This window comes from Neopelma chrysocephalum, unplaced genomic scaffold (genome assembly GCF_003984885.1).
Source record: "Neopelma chrysocephalum unplaced genomic scaffold, ASM398488v2 Primary Assembly neopelma1_63, whole genome shotgun sequence".
Lineage (NCBI taxonomy): Eukaryota > Metazoa > Chordata > Aves > Passeriformes > Pipridae > Neopelma > Neopelma chrysocephalum.
Window position 1 is genome coordinate 734,899 of NW_020897720.1, and position 14,511 is coordinate 749,409.

General features: G+C 63.1%; 1 protein-coding gene across 2 annotated transcripts in view; it reads right to left on the reverse strand.

Moving 5' to 3' along the window:
- CXXC5 (CXXC finger protein 5) overlaps nt 1–14,282 on the reverse strand; it is a 36,763-nt gene extending 22,481 nt beyond the window's left edge. For both annotated transcript variants that reach the window (XR_003534126.1, XM_027682752.1), the window contains exon 1: nt 14,215–14,282. The gene's annotated coding sequence lies outside the window, so the exon portion shown is untranslated. The remainder of the gene's footprint in view (nt 1–14,214) is intronic.
- Between the last annotated feature and the right edge of the window lie 229 nt (nt 14,283–14,511).

The window sequence follows — 14,511 nt, forward strand, 5'->3', positions numbered from 1 at the left end:
TGCTTTCAGCTGAACCCGGAGCCTCGGAGCGATGCTCATGGATAGGGATGGGTGCAGGGAGGAGGTTTGCATGGATGCCCTGGCTCCAGCCCCCTGGCTGGCAGTGCAGCAGCGGGAAGGGATGTGCTGGGACTGGCCGGGTGGCTCCAGGGAGGGAGTCGAACGAGTAATTAGAGCAGGAGGCTGTGAGTCAGCAAACGATGCGTAACCTCGGCGAGGCTGACAATGAGGCAAAAGATGGCAGTTTCGACCGAGAGCGCCGGCTGAAAGGGCACATTTAGATATGCAAGAAGCAGCGACTCCTGACAATCCCAGGGCTGGGACCTGCCCAGCAAACCGTGCTGCTCCGGAGCCACCGTCTGCACCAAGCACTCAATTCCTTCCTCCAAGATCATTGTGAATAGAGACATGGGTGGGCAGAGCAAGGCAGCGGGGGCCACTCCCAAAAAAAACAGCGTTCAGGGGAAGACGCCAGGCAGCCTCTGCTCCAGCACCCCATGCTGCCTGGGAAGTGGGATACAACCAGACTGGGCAGCTGACCTTGCTCCGGATGCCCCGGAGAGAAGTGCAGCCACGGCGGGGCCGACCCTCCTGGCACACCCGCTGCACTCCAGGATGGATATTAAGGTTTGGCTTGGAAGCAAACCCCAGCTCCAGCCACAGGCTCGTCCCCCCCCGTTTTGGGGGGGTCCATCAGGGCTGCAGGCAGGTAGGGCCCCGCCGCCCAGCCGCCCTCGGCGAGGAGAGTTTAATTAACCCCGGAAAGCGATCGTTAAACGGCCGGCCCGGGTAATCGATGCGGAAGGGGCAGCTTTGCTGCCGAGGGACCATCTGCTCCGGGGAGCGACGGCGGCTCCTCATCCCCCCGACACCCCTCGCCCTGCGCCTGCCGGGAAGCCACGGCCGCGGGGCAGCTGGTTTGGGGGCCTGATCCAGAGCTGAACCCCGGCCGAGCCATCGCGGGGGAATGGGAGCTGCCCCTCGCCTCAACCCTCGCTTCCCGTAAAGCCCCAAGTCCCTGAGCCACGTGATTTCCGACACGGCACAGCCCCCCCGGCACAAAGCCCACTGGAGGGTCCCTCCAGAGCAAGGCATTCCCCCCTTCCCCCCAGCCAGGATGTGGCTGAAGTAAAGCTGAGCAGGGATGTGGCCAAGCATCCTCCACGCCCCACAGCTATTTTCACCCATGAGATGAGTTTGGGGCGGTCTCAGCCTCCAGGGCACAGACGGTTTGTGTCTTTTGGAGTGCCTGGCCCTCCCCCCCCCGCCCCCCCCTTCCCCCCCCGCACACACAGATTCCCAGGGGATTACTCAGAGGGATGCTTTCGGTATCCCGGAATCGCCCAGGGTACCAGTCATCCTGCCATGGGGCACTGCATCCCTGCCCACCTCCCACAGCACTCACTCGAACCCTGAAACTCTGCTGGCAGCTCCAGGCCTTTCTCCAACCCTGAATTTCCAAGTTTCTCCTTATTTCCACCCAGTACATGATGCTGAGTGCTCAGAGACAGAGGGGTTGGGTGGGGGGCACCCACTCCCAAGGGACCCAGGAGCTGCTCCCCCCTATGGGGCACTGACTGCAGCTCTGGGATGGGGTTCCTGGACAAGTCTGGGGTGGACACAGGGAGACCCCTGGTCCCTCACCCTGTGGTCACCCCCCAGGAGAACTTTGGGGGGCAGCTGGGAGTGCAGCACCCCATGGCAAAGCCGGACAGCAGATGGAAGAGTGGGATTTCGCCCCCCCAGGATGTGATTCAGAGAGGCCAGTGTCCCAAGTGGTGTCCCTCTCCTATGAGGGGACATTCCACTATCATCATACCCTGCCCAGCTCCCAGTGCCAACACATCCCAGGAAGCCTGTGAGGACATGGCACTGGCATGACCCTGCTGGGGTGATGCAGAATCTCCTGGTCTGGGTCTGTCCCCCACCCACTGGGAGGAGAGGGGCCTGGGATTCTCCCTGCTCCAATGGCAGCAGCTCAGCTGGCAGGGAAAAGTGGCCCCTGCACCCACACACACCCACCCTCCCACACTGGCACCACAATGTGGGCACCAGCTTGAGAGCCACCTCTGCCCCAGGAGAAGGTCCTGGTAAATTTGATTCCTGGTTGCCAGGACCACCAGGAGATCAGGTCAGGCTCTGGCATGGAGTTGGCTGGGCAAGGGTTTGCCAGGACACCCACCACACCTGAGCCCCTGGGGAACACCCAGAGGGATGCCAAGGTACCAGCACCCAACCACTGGGCATGGGGGTGAGGTGACCCTTCCCATCCCTGCATGTCCAGGAAATTATGCCCTTGGCAGTGGAAGAGCAGCTGGAATGCTGTGGGCAGGAGGCAGCAGGGGCAGCTGAAGAGCTTCACTGCAGGAGGAAAACTGAGGTAGGGAAGGGCTGGGATGGGCCCACACACTTGGTGGAGTGAAGGGACCCAGAGCCACCTTTTCAGCTACTCCCCATCCCGAGGCCACCCTGTGATGAGGACAGGGAGCAAAGACAGAGCAGGAACGACCCCCACACTGGCCTTACTAGCCCCCAGCACGGGATGTGAGACAGGAGCACACCCTCAGTGGGGTGCTTGCCCTCAGCCCTCTGAGGAAGGATCCAGCCCCTCAAACTGGGGCTCAGCCCCAGAACCAGTGCTTAGCCCCCCAAACCACTGCTCAACCTGAAATGGTGCTCAGCCACCCAAACTGGTGCTTGGTGCCCAACCTAGTGCTTGGCTTCCCACAACAGTGCTCAGCCCCCCCAGCCAGCTCTGAGCCCCCTGAACACCCTGGACAGGTGCTTGACCCCTGAGATGGTACCAGCTCACCCAAAATGGTGCTCAGCTCCCAGCCTGGTGCTCAGCCCCTGAACCAGCACTCAGCCCATGAGACAGTGCTCAGCCCCCAACCAGTCCTCAGCCCCCAAACCACTGCTCAACCCCTGAGGGGGTGCTCAGCCCCCCAAAACAGTGCTTGAACCCCCCAAGTTGGTGCTCAGCACCCTGAACCAGTGCTCACCCACTGAGCTGCTGCTCAGCCCCCCAAAATGGTGCACGACTCCCAAGTCAAAGCTCAGATCCCAAACTGGGGCTCAGGCCCCCAAAACAATGCTTGATCCTCAAGCTGGCTCAGTCCCCCAAAATGGTGCTCAACCCTCATGCTTATGCTCAGCCTCCCAAAACAGTGCATGACCCTCAAGTTGGTGCTCAGCCCCCCAAAACAGCACTCAACCCCCCAAAACAGTGCTTGACCTCCAAGCCAGGATGATGCTTGACCCCCAAGCCGGTTCTCAGCTCCCCAAAATGGTGCTCAGCCCCTCGAGCTCAACACCCCAAAATGCTGCTTGACCTCCAAACTGGTGCTCAGCCCCCCAAACCAGTGCTCCACCCCCCCCAAAACAGTGTTTGACCCCCAAGCCAGTGCTCAGCCCCCCAAAAAGCCTCATCCCCAATGGCGGGGTCAGCCACTCCATGGCCCACCCCAGGGGTGCCACTCCAGTCTCCTCCCAGTACACACACTGGTCCCGTGGTCCTTCAGGACAGCCAGACAGCCCAGAGGGGTCTCCCCAGTTTCCTTTGCCCGTGGTCTCAGCATCTCTCCCCTCCCTTACCAAGGGGACAGGGAGCACCATGGCAGGGAAGTCAGTCCCTTCCCACCCCCTTGGCTGTGGGAGCGAACATGTCCCCCACTCCGTGTCCTAGAGGGGAGCCCCTTGTCCCCCTTCCCAGCACTTCCCAGGGGAGCGTCACCACCAGGAAACACAAGTTTCTCAGGGCTCTGTTAGAAGCCCCCCCAAGCCCCAGGGTCGTGAAGGGCGGAGGGCTCAGAAAAAGGTGAGGTCCCTGGTTATCTTTGGAGGTGGCCACGTGCTGGGATGGTTTGTGGGATGCAGACCAGTGAGCTCAAGTGGGATAAGAGAACATCCCACTTCTAACAGGGGTAGGGGACTTATTCCCTGCTGCTGGGGTGTTTTCCAGCCCTATCCATAAACCTATTGGCCTTTGGGATGAGCTGCTGAAGCCGCCCACACACAGCCCAGTGCCAGCTATTTCCAGGATTAGGCTGTCAGTGGTTATAGATATGGTTGTCCCCCCAAAAAATCCCCTCCCCAGCAGCAGCCACAGGCAGCCTGGGAACCCCCAGGGACTGGCCACTGGCCTTCCAGGTCCCCCATTCCCCTACAGCTCCCCTATTTTTCTCCAGCTCCCCCTTTTTCCCCCAGCTGTGGCATCTCCAGACCCCCGGACACAGCCCCCTTCCCTGCCCCATCCTCAAATCCCTCCTTGCCGTCCCCCACCCCCTAATTGAACTGGCTGCTGCATGGATTCATCCCAGTTTAATCTTCACGGTCCATCAGCACGGGGGAGAAAACACAACGTTTTTCTTTTTTTTTTTTTTGGGTCTTAATCTTTACCTGGGGTCAGATTTACCAATCCTCCCGCTAATCCCCCCACGCCTTCGAAAAGCAAGAGCTCCCTCCTCCTCCTCCTCCTCCACCCCCGGGGAGCACCCAATAGCCCCAGGGTGCCTCGGGATTAGCACTCCAGGTGACTCCAATTCTTCCCAGCGAGGTGGCAATGCATGTTTTTAAAGGCTTCTTTTATTTAACTTGAATGTGAGGATGGGGAGGAGGGAGGTAACACAGCAGCAGGGAGACAGGGGCAAAGGCTGGGGGTCCTGGCACGATGGATGGGCTCAGATATTTGGGAAATATTCAGGGAAAGGATAAGAAACTGCTTCTTAGAAAGGATTCAGTGGCATTCCCTGCCTCAGTTTCCCCGTTTGTAGAGATGACAGGTCACCCTCTCTCCTGGGATTCAGATGGCTGTCCCTGAACAACCTCCAGGTCATCCCTGGTGCTGGGGGGACAGGACTGGGAATCACCCCAGGGCTCTGCAGAGGGAGGCCTGGGAAGGGGACAAGGGTTCCTGTGGATTCCAGGGAACAGGGATCCCTGTGGATGGGAGGACACAGAGCTCTGCAGAAGGGGGTCAGGGGATCTGCATAAGGGGGACAGGAGTCCCTGTAGATGGGGGGACACAGGGGTCTGAAGATGAAGGGGGGGACAGGGATACCTGAAGATGGGGAGAAGCGTGGGGCTTTGAAGATGGGGGGACAGGAGTCCCTGCAGAAGGGGGGACAGGGGCCCCTACAGATGAGGGAACAGCAGGCTCTGTAGAAGGGGGACAGGGGGCTTTGCAGACAAGGACGGGACAAGGCGGACAGGGTTCCCCGCAGAAGGAGGGGACAAGGGCCTTTGCAGATGGGGGAGAACAGAGAGGAGAGGGGTTTCTGCAGAAGGAGAGGTCAGAGATCCTTGCAGAAGGGTTTTGCAGACAGGAGGGGGACAGAGGGGACGGGGGTCCCTGCAGATGCGGGGACAGGAGCAACAGAACTCCCTGCAGATGGTGAGATGGGGTCCCTCCAGATGCCAGGGGGACACAGGTCCCTACAAACCTGCCCTTCCCACGCCAACCTCCCGCTGTGCCCCCACCGTACCCCACCTCTGCTGCAGCGGGGGGGCTGCGCAGACCCCCCCGGCAGGGTGGGAGGCAGGGGCTGCCCGCAGCCCTGCCCTGACCCCCGTCCCCCCGCGGCGGCGGGCGAGATAAGGGAGCTAACCGGGTCTGGCAGCGCGGCCCCCGCCGCGACAGCGCGCACGCTCGGCCGCGGCCGGCACCTCGCCGCGCCAGCCTGGAATTTGCAAGCTGTCCTGATGCATTAAAGCGCAAACGGCTGGCGACCAGCTCCCAGCCCCGTGCCCGGCTGTGCCAGGCCACGGCATCCCCTCCCCGGGGACGCCGACGCGGGGCCAGCTGTCCCCAAGGGCGGTCAGAGCCACCACCATCATCATCATCATCATCATCTTCGTCCTCCGCGTTTATTTTTCTGCCCCCAGCCCCAGCTTTAAATAGCGGGATGGGGAGGTGGGGCCAGGCTCGCGCTGTCACCGGGACACTGAGGACATCAAGAGCTGGTGCTGGGGTCAGGCAGAAGCACAGCAGTGCTGGTGCAATGGAGCCCCTTCCAGCGGGCAGCCCCCTGTGCCAACCGGGGCATGGAGGGGATGGGGAGACACGGACGGACATGGATGGAGAGATGGATGGGATGCCCCAAGGATAAAGGCATGGGACCCCGAGGTGGGTGCCTCAACACCCTCATGGGCACAGCACTGCAAGGACCACCCCAGAGAGCCAGACAGAGATGGGCTGCAGTCCTCTTGGACAGCACCCATTCCCCGGGGATCCCAGAGTCCCCCCTTCCCTGTGCCCACACTTGCACTGTGCCCCCCGGTTTCACTCCCTACACTGGGTGCTTCCCACAGATGCCAGAGGGGAAGGTGGGGAAGGACAGCCCCTTCACAGTTCAGTGTCCAGCCAGCACCCATCATCCCACATCCCCCACCCTGATGCCTATCGGATTCCCTGGGAGCCCCAAGGCCACGCATGCCATGGGATGCCCTCCAGGTCCTTCCAGGGGGCTGGGTGTGCTGAGGGAGGGCTGGGCACCCAAGGGTGCGGGTAGAGGGGACACCCTGCTCCCCAGCACCATCGCGCACTTGCCCCTCGCCCACACGCCCAACGATGCTCTCAAATCACCACAGGACACAACACCCCCCCAACAGCCACCAGGACACATCCAGGACACACAGGGAATGGGCAGGATGGGCTCAACCAGCTGTGCCAATCCCAGCGGCGGCAGCGGGATGCCCGTGGGAGGAGGGAACGGCAACAGCCGGCTGGAATAGGAGTGTGAAGAAATGGCTCTTGCGTGCTCTGTCCGGAGCCAGCTAACGAGGCCATATTTGAAATGCTTCGCATACCTCCGGTCATCAGATTAGTGAGATGCAGAAGGTAAAGCAGAGGGCAGGAGGAGCACTCCCAGCCAGCGATCCTCGGCCAGCGCTCCCACCCGCTGCGGGAACTGGGGGAAAAGTCTCCGGCTGGCAGTGGGGAGCAGGGCAGGGAGCAGCCATGGGGACCCCGGGAGCCATGGGGGCCTGGGATCTATCTCTCTGCTCTGATCCCAGTGGTCACAGGGACACCAGGAGCAATGGGTGCCTGGGATCTACCTCCCTGGTGAGATCCCAGTGGCCACAGGGACACCAGGAGCAATGGGTGCCAAGAATCTACCTTCCTGCTGTGATCCCAGTGGCCACAGGGAAAACAGGAGCAATGGGTGCCAGGGATCTACCTCTCCACTGTGATCCCAGTGGTCACAGGGAAAACAGGAGCAATAGGTGCCTGGGATCTACCTCCCTGGTGTGATCCCAGTGGCCATGGGGACCCTGGGAGCGATGAGTGCCTGGGATTTACCTCTCTGCTGTGATCCCAGCAGGACAGGGCAGGCATGCAGGAGAGGAAAGTGGAGAAGGACAACCCAACCCGCTGCCATGTCCTAGTCACCAGCCACTGCCATCCCTCACCTCACCAGGGCCCAGGTGAGATTTGGACCTGCTGAAAGACCTTTCAACACATAACAGGGGCTGATAGGAAAGTCAGAGAGAGACTTTTCACCAGGGCCTGCTGTGATAGGACAAGGGACAAGGGTTTTAAACTGACAGAGGGCAGGGTTAGATGGGATATTGGGGGAAGTTCTTCCCTGGGAGGGTGGTGAGACCCCAGCACAGGTTGCCCAGAGAAGCTGTGGCTGCCCCAGCCCTGGAAGTGTCCAAGGCCAGGTTGGACGAGGCTTGGAGCAACCTGGGCTAGTGGAAGGTGTCCCTGCCCAGGGCAGGGGTTTGGAACGAGATGAGCTTTCAGGTCCCTTCCAACCCAGGCCATTCTGTGAGTCCCACACACCATCCAAGTATCATCTGTGGGCACAACTCATTTCTCATCCCCAAGGCATCAACACTCCTTGGGCATGAATGGTCCTCCCTGCTCCTGCTCCAGGTCCAGAAGAGGCTGGAGAGCAGGAACCTGCCTCTGAGTGGAAAGTGGGCACAGAGGAGGAAAAGCAAACACTTGGCACCCTTTGGGGTCGGGATGCTCAAGTGAGAACTTCTCAGCCTTCAGGACATTCAAGCAAGGACAGGACTCAAGATTCAGATCTGGGCCCCGGAATCCAGTCTCTGAGGGCAATAAGGAGTCACAAAAGCCACAAGGGCAAAAAGAAGTGGAAACCAATGACACCAAGACCCTTGGGGACACCAGGAGACAACCTGGGGGTTTAGTGGATGGAGCTGTATTGCTTGTTCGGGCACAGCTGAAGACTCCATAAGGAACACTGTGGGAGACAGATATTCCTATGAAGAGCTGGAGCATGAACTCAAGGCAGGTTTGCAAAGGCAAAGCCAAGGCCACTTCCAGTCACGGGCAACCACCCACAAACCAAGAGGTGGCCAGGGACAGCAGCACCAGAGGAGGCCAGAGGGGAACATACCCAATCTCATCACACCAGAGCACAAACCCAACCCTGGCTCCAGCCCAGGCCATCCCCAGGTTGCTCAGCACCGCTGACCAAACCTATGCCAGGGTCAGCTGGGGGTTTCACGGGTGGCAGCAGCCACCCAGACCCCACTAGAGTCACTAATGAGGCCAGGACAGCAGTGTTCCCAGCCCTGCCACCACCCAGGTGACAATCAGACCCTGGGGATGAAGCCCATCTCAGGAGTGACACAGAAATGACAGGGTAGGTCCCATCCATCACATCAAGCCCTCAGTGAAGTATCACTGGGCTGCCACAGGGCAGAGCCAGTGACCCGAGCCCTTTTCCAGCTCCCACCTCTCTGAGCTGGGAGGGTGGGGATGGAAAAGCACATCCTGCTTGGAAAATCAGAAAACAGCTTTTTTTTTTTCGTTCTTAGCCACCAGTTCCAGGGTCACGGCCGACACACACCCTCCCATTCCCAGGCCACACTGTCACCATCTCTGTGGGGAGGTGACAAGTCTTCATCCTCCTGGCACAAAGAATCTCCAAGCTCGGGTGATGGAAGATGCTTTGGTACAAGCAATCCAGGACAAGAACATCAAGCCAGACCCACACATCCCAAGGCAAGCCCACAGCCTGGGAGCCGTTAGTCCAGTCCCTTTTCCATGCCATAACGATGGATGGTGGAAACCAGGGACACCAAGGCAGCCTCTGGAAAACCTTCTGACCTCAAAAATCCTTTTATCCACATAATCACAGGCTGCCACCCATGTGCAGCAAGGGCTGTCATCTCGAACCATCAGTACACTCCACCTGCCTGAAAGCCAAGGGACAACACAAGCAGGGATAAAATCACTCCAAAGACGTAAGGGATGCACCCCCCAGCCCTCCAGCCCCCCAGAAGGAGAGACTGTGGGGCAGGGCACACCATCAGCACTGAGATGTTGACAGACCCAAAAGCTTTGTGACTGTGGATGTCAGGCACCCGAGGGCCAGTGCCAGGGTAAACGTGCCCTTTGGACTTTCCCAAAGGCAATGGGACCCACGGGTCGCCCTCAGCCACTCACTGGGGTCACACTGTCCTGCTGCCTGGTTTTCCCTGGAGCCCTCCCAGGGCTCCAGCCCCACGGGTGTCCCAAGGGACACGGGACACGGATAGGGATGCAGACTGCTCCTTGCCCACATGCCATAATGCTGCCCCAATGGGTTCCCTATGATGGGGAGTCACAGCCTCCCCACCAGGACATGTCCCTCTGCTGAAGGCAAAGGCTGCTGCAGACCTGATCCCCACAGCAGAGCTACTGCTGAGCAGGAGCAAACACACAGTTTCCTCCCCACTGGACTGGGATTTCCCACTGGCCACCTCTGGAGGTGGTTCCTCCTCCAGCCACCCCTTTGCTCTAACACCTCTTCCCTTCTGCCCCTCCCACCCCACTCCCCCTGCATCAAGTCACAGAATGGTTTCGGTTGGAAGAGACCTTAAAGTTCATCTCATTCCATGTCCTGCCATGGGCAGGGACACCTTCCAGGGGCCAGGTTGCTCCAAGCCCCAGCCTTGGATACTTCCAGGGATGGGGCAGCCACAGCTTCTCTGGACAACCTGTGCCAGGGCCTCAGCACTCTCAGCATGAAACATTTCTTTCCTTTCTATGTCCAAGTTAACTCTGACCTGTTGCAGTTTAAAACCCTCACCGCTTGCCCTGTCCCTCCATCCCTTGTCCAAAGTCACTCTCCAGCTCTCTTGGAGCACCTTAAGGGACTGGAAGGGGCTCTAAGATCTCCCCAGAGCCTTCTCTTCTCCAGGCTGACCACCCTCAGCTCTCTCAGCCTGTCTCCAGAGCAGAGCTGTCCCAGCCCTCAGACCATTCCCATGGCCTCCTCTGGACTCACTCCAACAGGCCCATGTCTGTCTGTGCTGGGGACCCCAGAGCTGGACATGGTGCCTCAGGGGGGTGTCACCAGAGCAGAGCAGAGGGGCAGCACCCCCTCCTCACCCTGCTGGCCACACTGCCACGGTGCAGCCCGGGATATACTCTGCTCTCTGGGCTGTGAGCACACAGTGCCGGCTGATGTCCCATCTGTCACCCACCAGCATCCCCCAGTCCTTCTCCACAGGGCTGCTCCCAGCCCACCCACCCCCTGGCTCTGCCAGGACTGGGTGCTGCCCCCACCCAGGTGCAGGCCCTTGCACTTGGCATGGTTGAACCTCCCACCTTCCTCCTGCCCCATCACCTGCCTGGCAGGAAAACAGCCACTCCCACACACCAGCTGCTGCCAGCATCTCCAGCCCTTCCCAAGCCACCCCAGCCCATCCATTCCCATGTCCCCAACTGGGTGGGAGGCCACCCTCTTCCTGGGATGGTGTTTCCCATGCTCCTCCCCAGCCTGGATGAGTTCCAAGAGCACCACTCACTTTGGGGACACCTGGCCCCCCCCATCTCCATTCCTGGGCTCTGTGCAGAGGGGTGGCTGCAAGGGGCAGCTATGGCAACTGGGGGTCCCACAAGACCCCCCATGCTCCCAGGAGTCAAAGTCGAGTCAGGGGAAAAGGAAGGGGAAAGAAAAAAACTAAGCCTTTTGAGTGCAATATTTTAGTTGAGCACCAGAGCATGAGTAAAGGAGGGAGCTTTTCGTGGTCTGGTGAGTTTAAGCTATGAGCTGAAAGTTTAACTATTAATACACTTAATCAAGAGGTTGTTCCTACGGCTGGGATTTGGGAAAACAAACCAGGGAGGCAGGGGAACGGTGGCACCCGCTGTGGCCACCCCAAAGAATGTCCCTGCTGGGGGAGGTGGAGGGTCCAGGACCAGGCAGGGCCGGATCCAGCCTCAGCCAAGCCTTGCACAGACACTCCAGGTGCCAGGTGCTGGCTGTGAGGGCCAAGCGTCCTGGATCCGGCCCTCCTCCCAGCGCCTCACACAGATTTGTCAGAGGGGGCAGTTTTGGGGAGAGGATGCCACCCCCAAGCCCTGCAGCATCCCCAGGTCACAGACAAGCAGCACCTGCACTGCTGCCACCTGCCTGGAATGGCCCTGGTGACAACAGGGGATGCTGGTGAGTGAGCCCCAGGGTGGGGAATCCCCAAAACACCCCCCAAACACACCCACAGCATCTCCCCTCACACCCACCTCTGCCAAGGAGGAAGAGGCTGAATTCTGGGGTGCAGCACCCAGAGACACTTTCCCCTTCCCGCCCACCTCGTGTCACTGGCAGGAGGCACAGGCAGGAGTGCAGGCAGGACAGGCAGGAGGTGCAGGCAGGGGTGCGGGCAGGAGTGCGGGCAGGCGCCTGGCAGCGCGGCGCCGGCTGCCCGCATCCCCGCCACAAAATCCATGTCAAGGACGCCTCGGCCGTCTCCTGCCTCTTCCCACCGAGTGCGGGGGGGGACACGGGGATATTCGTGGCGCCCGCACAGCAACCCCCCGCCCCCTGCCCGCACATCCCGCCAGGCAAACGGCCCCCCCCGCCCCTGCCCCCGGGGCCACCGAGCCCCGAATGGCGCCGGCACCAACTTCTGAGCGGCACCGGCGGGTCCTTTGTTACTTTGCTTTTGTTGTCACACGCCGGCGCGTCCCCGTCCCCATCGTCCCGTCCCCGTGTCCCCCCACACATCCCTCCCACACCCCCCCTCCCCCGGCGGCTGCCCCGAGGTCAGGGCGCGACATCTGCCAGCGCGACGGGGCGACGCCGGTACCGGCACCGGGGAGGGGGGGGCGCCCCGCCGGGGGCACCTCCGGGGGTACCCCGCGCGGGGACACTTTTAGGGTGACACCGCCACCGACGGGGATGCGCTGCGGCGGCCCCGCGGGTGCCGCTGGAGGAGCCGGTTCTCCAAAGCTTTTCCCGGTGGGAATGCGAAGGACGGACGGACAGACGGAGCGGGGTTTCCATGCCTACAAGCGCTCCCGCTGAGCGGGACCTCGTGGGGGGGGTGTCACCCCCCCGTTCCCATGCGACCCCCCCCTCGGCTCGGCCCCGCCGGGGGATGCAGCGCAGCCCGAGGGGAGCAGCGGGGGCCGGGGCACACGGGGGGCCGGGGTGCGGGGGGGGGCCGAGGGGGTCCCCGTTCCCCTGCAGCCCCAGGTGCGGCCCCGCCGCCGGGCTGGGGGCCGGGGGGCGCGGACAAAGCGGCACAAAGGGGCCGCTGACACAGCAGGGCCCGTTTCCAGAGAAACAAAACTTCCGCCGGCCACGGCTCCGCGCCCCAGGTAGCCGGGATGGGCATCCCCTCCACCCCTCCCCAAAACCCGGCCTCACCCGCCCTCCCGCAGCACGGCACCCCCCGTCATCCCCCCCGTGCCCCCCCCGGCAGGGAGCGGCGGGGGGTGAAGGTTGCCCGGCCGGGTCAGCGCACACGCGGGGCCGTTACCGCAGGATGTGTGCGCAGCTTTGTTTGTGCGTGGGATGGACCCCCCCGCAATCCCCATCCCATCTCCCACCCCCCCATTCCAACCCCCTATCCTCCTCTCCCCAATCAATCATCCCAGCAAAGAATAACCCGACCCGAAGCAGCCCCGGCCCCGCAGGAAGGACGCTGCCGGCTGCGGGATGCGGTGGAAAAAAAAATTAGGAATAATAAAATTAAAATAAAAGAGAAAAAAAACCCGCAAAACACCCCACACCCCCATGGGGCGCGTAGGGCCGCGGCTCGGCGGAGTTTGGGGACGTAATTCCCAAATTCGGGCACAATCCACAGCCCCCACGGTGGCTCTGGGGCTGGCGGCACCCACGCCGGTGCGGAAGAGGGATGTTCCACGGTGCGACCGCGGTGGCTCGAGGGGTGTCGGGGTGCGTGGGGGGCGCGGGGTGCCGTCCCCGCCGCGGGTGGGGGGGAGCGGGGCGTTTGGGAATCCCGTCTGACGGCGAAGCGGGGCGGGGTGGGGGGTTAGTTGGGAACGGGAGGAGGGGGGGGATGATAAAGTTGGGTGAGTTGTCGCACATGGCTGGGCGATGGCGAGCGGCGCCGCTCCCACGGCCACCCCGCGCCCGGGCACCGGCGGCGGAGCCAAACTGCGGCCGGAGCCCGGCGCACCCCGGGCAGGCGGCAGCGACCCACGCGCGGAGACCGAGCACGGAGGGGCCGCCACCAGCGCCGGGTTGGGGGTCCCCCCCCGGCGCCCCCCACGCGATCCCCGTCGCGGGTGGCAGTGCCGGCCCCGCTGCCCACCGCCTCCCCCCGGCGCCGCCGCCCCCGCCGCCCCCCGGCCCCGCCGCCACCATTGTCACCCGGGAAACCACCGGGCGCTGCCGCGGCGGCCCCGGGGCGGCGGGGGGGAGACGTGAGGGGGCTCACCCCATCCCTCCCCGCGGCTCCCAGCGCATCCCCGCCGGGCTGCGGGTACCGGCAGCGGGGTTCGGCGGCGCCGAGAAAAACTTTGCTCGTTACCCCCGCCGTCCCCCCGCCATCCCTCCCCATCCCCGGGAAGCGGCGGGGCCGCTCGGGCGCCGCGCAGGCAGCACCGGCCGGGCCCGACGCGGGCAGGCGGGCAGGCGGCCAGCTCCGGCCCCGCCGCCGCCGCGGGCAGCCCGGGCACGGCGCCGGGCAGCGGGGCGAGCCGAGAATCCCCCCGCCAAACTTTTTCTTCTCCACCACCCCCGCTTTACCCACCACCCCCTCAACACCCCCCACCCCAACTCCGCCGCCCGGAGCGCCCCGGGGGCCGGCACCGACCGGCGGTCCGGGAGCCACCGCGCTGCGGGCAGCGCTGCCGGGGAGCGGGGGGCGCTGGGGAAAGGGGGGCAGGAGGGGAGGGAAAGGAGGGGGGAAAAGGGGGTGGCCAGCACCTGCCCGGGGGCCGGGGCCGGGGCCGGGGGGAGCCGAGGCGGGCTCGGTGCCTCGCCGCCGCCGCACACCCACCTCCACATCGCCGCTCGCTCTGGGAGTGCGCAGCCCCCGCTCCGCGCTGCACGGCGCTGCCGCCGCCGCCGCCGCCGCTGCCCGCGGCTGCCGGCAAAACCCGGACCGGACCGGGCCGAGCGCAGCGCCCCAGCGCCGCCGGACACCGCGACCGCGACACGCCGCGACCGCGACAGCGACACGCCGCGCGCGCCCCCCGCCGCCCCGCGCGCGCGCCGCCCGCCCGGCACACACTGACACACACACACAGGACACACGGACACACACACACACACACCCCGCACGGACCGACCCCCC